Source organism: Myotis davidii, unplaced genomic scaffold (assembly GCF_000327345.1).
Source record: "Myotis davidii unplaced genomic scaffold, ASM32734v1 scaffold984, whole genome shotgun sequence".
Classification (NCBI taxonomy): domain Eukaryota; kingdom Metazoa; phylum Chordata; class Mammalia; order Chiroptera; family Vespertilionidae; genus Myotis; species Myotis davidii.
Window position 1 is genome coordinate 95,291 of NW_006294762.1, and position 9,677 is coordinate 104,967.

The window sequence follows — 9,677 nt, forward strand, 5'->3', positions numbered from 1 at the left end:
GTTGTAGCATGTACTCAAAAAGATAAAACTCTAAATTATGATCTTGTTTAATTAATTTAAACTTTTTATTTTATATTTTTTAAATAGATTTTATTGATTGTTTACAGAGAGGAAGGGAGAGAGATAGAGAGTTAGAAACATCGATGAGAGAGAAACATCGATCAGCTGCCTCCTGCACATCTCCTACTGGGGATGTGCCTGCAACCCAGGTACATGCCCTTGACCAGAATCGAACCTGGACCTTTCAGTCCGCAGGCCGACGCTCTATCCACTTAGCCAAACCGGTATAAAAATATTTTAAAAAGCAAATAAAAATTTTTAAAAAGTATGTTATTTAAAAAAAATTTAAATATGAAACTGCCAGTTGACCCAGCGATTCCACTTCTGGTGAGGAGGAAACTGGTCTTGCAAGGCGTGTTATGCTAAGTGAAAGAAGAACAAAATAGATCCAGAGACATAGAAGCATGGAACAGATTGAAGAACTTCAGAGGGAAGATGGTGGTGGGTGGATGGGTGGGAAGAGATTAACTAAAGAACTTGTATGCATATATGCATAACTCATGGACACAGATAATAGGGTGGTGAAGGCCTGGGGGTGGGGGCAGGTGCAGGATGGAGGGGGGGTCAATGGGAAAAAAAACTCCACAAAGGGGACAGCCTCGTATTACTCACTCTGATTTGGAAATTATTGCCGGAGTTCACTAGTGTTAATAAATAGGTTCCTCCCTTTCTCTAGGAAGCATGCTTGGTATTTCTTTGGTCTTCTGTAACACAGGGAATATATCCAAAGAAACACAAAATACTAATTCAAAAGAATTGCCAAACCGGTATAAAAATATTTTAAAAAGCAAATAAAAATTTTTAAAAAGTATGTTATTTAAAAAAAATTTAAATATGAAACTGCCAGTTGACCCAGCGATTCCACTTCTGGTGAGGAGGAAACTGGTCTTGCAAGGCGTGTCAGGCCATAAAAACTGTGAACAATGCACTGTCCTGGGGGAATGGGGGGAGGGGAGGGGGAGGAGGGATGGGAAGGTCGTTATCACTGGCCCCAGGACCGATGGATATGGCCTGGGGACCCCCAACACCTGGGGGCCTTCCTGTAAGCCCACAAAAGGGGGTGGAACCATATCTGCAAAACAAAGACCCCAGAAGGTTATAAAATGTGAAGCCCTCCTCGTATTACTCACTCTGATTTGGAAATTATTGCCGGAGTTCACTAGTGTTAATAAATAGGTTCCTCCCTTTCTCTAGGAAGCATGCTTGGTATTTCTTTGGTCTTCTGTAACACAGGGAATATCCCACTTCTGGGAATATATCCAAAGAAACCTAAAATACTAATTATAAGGAATATATGCACCCCTATGTTCATAGCAGCATTATTTACAATAGCCAAGATCTGGAAGCATCCCAAGTGCCCATAAACAGATGAGTGAATAAAAAGGCAGTGGTACATAAATATTACCCAGCCATAAAAAGAATGAAAACTTACCATTTGCCAACAACGTGAATGGACCTAGAGGGTATAATGCCAAGTGAAATAAGTCAGCTGGAGAAAAACAAATCCCATATGATTTCACTTAGATGTAGAATTTAAAGTGCAAAAACCCCCACAAGTAAACAAAATGGAAACAGACTATGGCTATGGCTACAAAGGTCAGACTGATGGTTGTCAGAGGGGAGGGTGTTGGGGGGCTTTGTAATAAAGGTGAGGGGACTGGGGCTGGTGGAGGTGAGCAAAGGAGCGGGAAATGGGGTCAATGATAAAAACAATGTTAAAAATGTAAAAATAAAAAATAAAAAAGAAGGTATAATGTTAAAAAAAAAAAAAAGGTGCCGGGATTAAGAAGTATGACTAGATAGGCACAAACCCGCCATGGGCTGTAAAGTGCAGCCAGGGCACCTGGCCCATCACCCTGTAATCACTGCAGTGCCAGATGGGCCCCGAAACAGCCCAGGGAGCCCGTGTGAGGTCAGGGCTGTCTAATCCGCAGCCTATGCCCTGGAGGACACAAGGCCAACGGGAAGGTAGTCTGTGATTGAAGCACTTAGAGAAGGCGGAGCTCTGGCTCCTGAAGGAAGGCTCAGCGACTTGGCGAGCGGCCTGGGCAGCCATGTTTCTCTTCGCAGTTGGCTCCACTCATCAGGTTGGTTCTTGCCGAGCTCGTCCTGTTTACAGCTGCGTTTGCAGAAGGCTGGGCTGCATTGTAACCTCAGGAAGAAGAGCATTTAGTAAGAGCTCCCAGACCCGGAGACCCAGCTCAGTGCTAATGCTCTATAGCAGTGGTTCTCAACCTCCCTAATGCCGCGGCCCTTGAATACAGTTCCTCATGTTGTGGTGACCCCCAACCATAAAATTATTTTTGTTGCTACTTCATAACTGTCATTTTGCTACTGTTATGAATCGTCATGTAAATATCTGCTATGCAGGATGTATTTTCATTGTTACAAATTGAACATAATTAAAGCATAGTGATTAATCACAAAACAATATGTAATTATATATGTTTTCCGATGGTCTTAGGCGACCCCAAAGGGGCCTCGACCCACAAGTTGAGAACCGCTGCTCTATAGTGTTACAAGATGTGATCATTTCGTGTAACTGCATGTGTGAATCTACAGTTATCTAAAAATTTAAAATTTAATTTAAAAAAAGAGGGAGGTCAGGACACTGAGCATTAGCCATTTCGAAAGAGTTCTTAGAAGTGGAAGACTGGATGGAGCAGCCGGAGCCCCAGGTCCCAGGTTCTATACAGGCCACTCTCACTGACCAGCGTAGGAGAGGCTGTCCCCACCTTGGTTCTTGCCAGTGTCATGGGAACAAATTGAAACGAGTGCCCTGCTGGCACTGTGACAAGGACAACTTAGTAAAGCAAGCAAACTTATTAAAGCAGCCAGGAGAGCGCGTCTATCTCCTGTGTCGGGCCAGAGCGCAGGGGGCTGTCCCGCTCACCCGGGGAAGGGGTGCCTGGCGACACCCTCCTGCCACAGCCTCCGATGTCCTCTGCTGAGTACCTTGGCGTAGGTAGCTCCAAGGTCCCTCTGCACTTTGTTGTGGTCTTCCCAGCGTTCCTGCGAGGCACCGGGTAGCTTTATGTTGGGGGGCCTTGAGACTGCTGGCTTCTCTGTTTAGGGAGTAAAAAAAACTTAAAACTGCCCCTCCCTCCCCGCCTTCTTTCCGCATTCTCTCCCTTAGGGAGGCTCTTAACCATTTGCTCGCCAGGGTCCTTGGCGGGGTGGAATATGGCTTGTTAGTGACGAGCTGGCTGCGGGCTGTCCTCGCTGCGTGGCTTGTTTAATGTTCTTGTCCCCGCTTCCCTGTTCCTCCTGCGCTCGAGCGTTTCTAGCTCCTCGCTGTCTGTAACAGCCTGCGAAGGAAGGCTCGGTGAGAGTGTGCATCCTGCACAAAGTGAAGCTTTAGTGCCACAACAGACCCCCGGCGTGGGGAAGCTGGGGGCTGTTGGCGGCTCCGGGGCCTGAAGGCGACCTCAGCGAGGAGGCAGGAGGGGAGCCAATGCGGTTCTTTCACACGCTTGGTGATGGGCGGGGAGAGCGGGTCTGGGAAGGGCGCGAGGCGCCCGGGGGAGCCAAACGCGCAGGTGAAGGGATTCGCCTGGGGAACGAGGGAAACCTTTTCCTCTGGATGGAAAGACGAGGCTGGGATCTGCAAAAAGCTAGCCAATTAGGAGGGAGGGAAAAGGAGGCGAAGGAAACGTCCTTTGCTCCCTTCGCTCCGCCAGGGCGCCGCTCCCTCCTCCCCCTCCCGCGGGGGCCCTCTCCACCCCACTCTGTCCACGAACGTCCGTTCCGGCCTTGCCTCTCTCGTCAGGGGTGTGCCGGCGCCCACGACGCAATAAATATCAAAGGGGCCTGGAACGGAGAATAAAATGAATCGGTGCCCTCGTATTAAACGTTCCTTTCCATGGCTATCTATCGGGCCGGTCTCCTTTGCCTCATAAACCCGCAGAGAATACGACGAGGGGAAGGGGCTCGGAAAGAAAATGAACAGGAGGAGGGTGACGCTTGGGGGTGACTCCCTGGGCCGAGGGCGGGCGGCCGGGAGGAAGAGGCGCCGGGCGAGCGGGAGGCGCCCGGCCCGGGGCACAGCCCCGCGGGGACGGAGGGGCGCTCCTGCCCGCGACGGCGCCTCCCGGGAGAAGGCGCTCCCGCTCGGGTCCTCCACCCGCACAGCCGTTTTCTCGCACGAGTCTGTTGTGCTTTCCTTTATGAGTTTGAGAAAAACATTGTCTCTCTCTTTTTTTTTTGTTCAACGAATATTTTCATATTTGTAGAGGGTAGGTCCACTATTTTAATCCCTACGGCGCTCTCTCTGCGACCGCGGGGTGGACCGGGGCCTCCGAGACCTTCCGCCCCCGCGCCCCGCTTGCTGCTCTCTTCAGATAAGGCGGAATGGCCTTGTCATTTAAGTTTTTTATTCACTAGATATTAAATATTTTTAAAATAAACACCATGACGAACACTTTGAGGAATCCAGAGATATATTTAAACACGTCTTGGACAGGCTTACCAGTTTATGAGGAGAAAGACAAGGAAACCATTTCAAATTAGTGGAACAGGAGCCGCCGCCCTCGCTGAGGCTACACTTTACTCGGCGGAATCCCCACGCCCAGCGCAGAGAGGCCCCGGCCGGCTGCTGCCCCAGATCTCCTCGGGTTGGCACAGCGCCCCTCTCTAGGTCTTATTGGCTGGTGCCCTGCGGTCCATGAAAAAATAAATATAATTTTGCAGTAGTTCGGGAAATCGGGAAGGAAGCCATGGTCGCAGGATTAGAGCATTTGACTGATAAACTTTTATCCAAGTCCCATTACCATCCTCCCTGGTGGTCTAGTGGTTAGGATTCGGCGCTCTCACCGCCGCGGCCCGGGTTCGATTCCCGGTCAGGGAAGTTGCTTTTTCCACCCCCCCCCAAACGGCCGCACTCCTTCCGAGCTAAAGGCAACCTATAAAGATTAAACTCTAAATTGCATACAGTTTTGCCCTTAATATTCATATGAAGCGTATTTTGGAAATTTTGTGACATTCTTGGTATCTCAAATGCAAAATGACTTTTCAATAAGTTCTAGAATTTTGTTAATGAGCTCTGCACTGCTCTAAGTGTTTTTAAAATGTAACTCATTAGTTGGATAATTCACTGAGCGGGACATTTTGGAGACAGTTGATTAACTTCAGGAGTTGTTTCATATTAGCATCACGCGTTGAAAAGATAGTTGTTAAGGTGAAAGAAGAAATTGGGAAGTCATTTTCAGATCTGTCTCAGCTGGCGGTGCGTGCGTTTCCGAAGGGGAGAGCTGCTGGAGCTGGGACAGGCACTCCCTCCCTCCCGGGCTTCCTCGCTCCTCGGTCCCATTCTGGGAGCGCCCCGAAATGCCGACACGGGACTTCCCCCGGGACGAGGCGGTCCCGGGACTGCGTGATCTCTCGGGAGCCTGGGGTTTCCCAGACTAGGAACAGGAGAAGGTCGTGGAATCAGCAAAACCGCGAAGCCCGCGCACGAGTGAGGAGCACCGCGGACTGCCGCCCGAGGGATGAATGACGCTGCTTGACCAGGCGCGGCGCCTCTGTGCCGAGTGGCTTCTGGCAGTGTTGGGAATAAATCTTTGTTACCAGGCTTGTCTCATAGGAACTACAGATATATTGCTTGTTCTTCCCTTCTCCTTTCTTATGAAAGTTCGATGCATATATGACTTCTTCCCAACTTCTAAACAAAGGCCGTGCTGACCTTGACCTTACTGTACTGAGACATGGTGATGTGATGTTTTTGTGATCATGTTAAATGAAGCAGAACTTTCTCTAACTAATTGCACATTGCCTGCTTTCCCCCACACCCACCCACACATATAAATTCATAAATTCCAAAACCTCTCTGAGCTGGGACACTCCTTTTGCCATTTTGCCAGTACTCTCCTTGAGTGAATAAACTCGGACACATCCGTAAGCTCAATTTGTCTAAGAAATTTTGTTTGGACATAAGCATAAAGCAGTATAGTTTGTCAGTTTCATGTGTATTCTGAGGCTCTTCCCTGTCTTTCTGCTTAACGTTTCACAGGAAATCAGCTCTGGAGGCCTGATGGCACTCACTTCCTGAACACTACCCTCTGCATGACGTCATAGTTCGTCTCCTCTGTGTAGCAAGAGTCCTTTGCTTCATTTCTTTTCACAGCTCTGTTTCTATGAAGTACTCGTGGTGGGACCCCTAAATGTGCTCAATGTTTTTTTTTTGTTTATTTGTTTCTTTTTTGAACTTTCCACATAAAGCTAATGAGACAGGGACTCTTCTTTGAAAGCTATATGACTTTTTCCTTCTCCTGTTATGAGCTATTATTCATTCTCCTTGGAGAAAAAAAATGTTCTAAACTGTATTTTAGCACAATAGGTTCTGTTGACTCACTTGTCTACTCAGAGAACAAATGACAAACGCAAAATCCATCTTAAGGCAAGAGGAAGAAGGAAGAATGTGAATGGGTGTAAAACAAAGGACAGCCATTGAGGCCAACAGTCCATCCTGAGCACCAAGGCCAGTGCGGGCTTGCGTTACACTGGGTACCCTAGTCCCTACGGAAGGCGAAAAATGAGCAGGACAGTCATATCTCCTAACACCCCAAGCCCCAGCTTTCTCATCGGTTAAAAGGAGTAAATACATTTACTGCATAAAATCACTATGAGGAATAAATGAAATAATGCACAAAGGTGCTCAGCATACTATTATCCTAATCCATATGTTTTTACCATTATCATCATCATTATTGTTAGGCTAGGTGGCTCAGGAGGCGGCGCAAGAAATAGAGAGTCCAGTGAATCAGAAAGGAAAGGAAAAGGTTTATTTCTGTGTCCCCAGGAGACCCATGTACCCCAAGGACAGGGCAGTGGATTCACACCAACAGGGAGGGGGGCGCTTTTTTTATACTGCGGTTGGGTGAGGGGCAGGGACATGAGCTGAGGTATTCAGTTGAGGAAGTTTCAGCTGCAGGGGTCAGCCAGGTATTCAGGAATGAGTCAGTATCTGTGTGGGGGTAGGTGTGGATTCAGGGAGAAGCCTGTATCTGTGTCTGGCACGCTGATCTGCCAGAAATGCCAGGGGGAGTCCATTATCTCATCACAGGTCTGCATGTGTCCGATCCTGGGCTCTCTCCGACAACAATTATTACCCTTGTGGTACTTATGTTGAATGGAAGAGACAGATATTATAAACAAGTTTTGTATTGGTAGAAAGATTAATCTGTTAAAATGGAGTGTGGAAAAATCATCCTGGAGAGAGAGAGAGAAAAAGAGAGAGAGAGGAGAGAGAGAGAGAGAGAGAGAGAGAGAGAGAGAGAGAGAGAGAGAGAGATTGAGATTCCAAGGCAGGAGAACAGATGGAGACCTGCATTCCAGGACAAGGGACCAGGACCAGCGCAGCACAGGACTGAATGCGCCTGCATGTGAAGAGTCCTGCACACTCAGGACTTAGAATTCGAAATTCTTTGAAACTTGAAAAATCTCTGCGACTGATGAAATGGCACAAGTTTTCAATGTTGAGCTTTCTGGCCATACACAGTAAAGCTAGGACTAGAATTCCATGTATATTCCAATGGCAGTGCAGGCATATCCTAAAGACACATATTGTAGTGCTTTCCAGAAAAATTTTGAAGTCTGTGGGCCCTGGGGAGCTGGTTAATTATTTATTTTTTTTAAATATATTTTTATTGGTTTCAGAGAGGGAGGGAGAAAGAAACATCAATGAGGAGAAAGAATCATCGATCCAGGGGATCGAGCCCACAACCTGGGCATGTGCCCTGACCAGGAATTGAACTGTGGCCTCCTGGTTCATAGGCCACTGCTCAGCCACTGAGCCACCGGGCTGGGCTTACATGCTTACAATCAGACTAATCTCTAAACAGAGGATCGTAGGTTCTCCGTTCAATTTCCAGGAATCTGTGCAGGTGGTTGGGAATCTCATTCTCCTGCCCAGCTTACCCACAAGGCGAACCTGTGCACGGAAGCTCTGCAGCCCTCCTGGCGGGAACAGAAGCAGCAAGAAGTGTATTGAGTAGGAGTAGGCCAGGCCAGCCCCGCCCCCGGCCAGGAAGAGGGGTGCATTTGTACTACTTACTAGTAACTCCTGTTCTGACTGTGCCGGCCTGAGGAAATGGTCAGAGAGTGGCATGTCCAGGGCCCCCTGCTCCACCCCCAGCACCCCTGCTGGCCAGTGGAGGCTGTCTGAGCAGCCTCCTCCAGTTTTAACCCTCCTTTACCACCTGCTGCTTTCTCCCTTTCCTCACCCCTGGCTCCTTCGGGAATCGTGGGTTTCTGCCCTGGAGGCCGGTAGGGGGAGAAGGACTGAAGGATTCACTCCCCCATCCCCAGTCTTGTCACTGCAACCCTCACACGGCCCACTCCTTGGTGCATTCTAGGTTCCTCCAAGCAGGTCTTTCCAGATCCACCCCGTGTGCTCCCCCAACAACTGTGACCCAGCCGGTCTCCAGCCCCACGCTGAGCTGCAAGTGGAAGAACTGGGCCGACGCTGCCTTTCCAGCCTTGGTTCTGAGGGCAAGGGCAGCGCCTCCAGGGTCTCCGCTGGACCCTGTCGCACCGCCTGGCACCAGCGGCCTATGGACGCCCACTTGCTGGCGTCACTTTCTCTCCAATTATTTCTTCATTTTTCTATTGGTTTCCCTCCCTCTTAGTTCACTATTCAGGAGTGTACTAGTAAACTCTAGAGACAGGAAATTGGTCCCTGGCTTGATGTCTTTGGTGGATGAAATGGAAACTGAGGGAGGACCGTCTGGGGGTTAGGGTGTCACCAAGCAGCCAGTCTCCATCCAGCTGGGCCGGTTTGCCCGCAGAACCCAGCACTGAGGGGACCTGCTGCTGCCGGCGGCTGAGAGGCAGGCGGCTCAGACGCCAGGGAGAATGGAGGCTCCTGGCCAGGGCTGCGGGGGAGTGCGGAGCCCCTCAAGGAGGGAGAGTGGAGAGACCGCGTTCTCACCGTCCTTGAAAATCTATTTTCTTAGTCATTTTTCTGAAGTCATCTCCCCAGGAACTAGCACTGGTCATTGGTAAAGTATTGCAACGACGGATGATGAGATAATACTGAATCAAGTTTTGACCTTTTAGGAGGACGAGGTCATGTGAGGACAAAGTCGAGATTTGAGACGCTGGCTGGAGACTGAGGGGGTGCGGCCACAAGCCAGGGGGTGCGGGCGGCGCAGGACGCCTGGTGAGCGGGACTTTTGGCCCCCAGGCTGAGAGAGGGTCCTCAGACGCCACGCCCTTTGCGGTAGTTTGTTGCCTTGGCCGGAAACTGCCCGGGCAGTGCAGGCAAGGCTCGGAGCGGCCCTGCTCAGGCGTTTGTGAGAAAGCCCAGTTTTCCTTAGATGACAGAATCCACTTACCGGCACCGAGTTTCTTGGAGGGACTGGCAACACAACGGGAACTCCGCGTGAGTAACTGTCTCTCCTGTGGCCTCATCCTCGGCGTGGCCCCGCAGCCGCCCTCGGGTGAGCACACCTGCCTGGCCGAGACTTTGGCCCTAACTAAGAAGGGACGCGGGCAGCGCCTTCACCAACGCGTTGCGTCCCCTCCGGACGCAGCTCGCTCGCAAACGATCTGCCTCTGCACCTGAGCCGGCCCTCCCCGCCCCGGGGCGTCTCTGGGGAGACAGAGGCCTCCGGAATTTT

At 49.9% G+C, this 9,677-nt stretch overlaps 1 non-coding gene across 1 annotated transcript; it reads left to right on the forward strand.

The window, feature by feature from the left end:
* Positions 1–4,834: 4,834 nt before the first annotated feature.
* Positions 4,835–4,906, forward strand: TRNAE-CUC. The gene has a single exon. It is a non-coding gene; the product is annotated as a tRNA-Glu (tRNA).
* Positions 4,907–9,677: the final 4,771 nt, after the last annotated feature.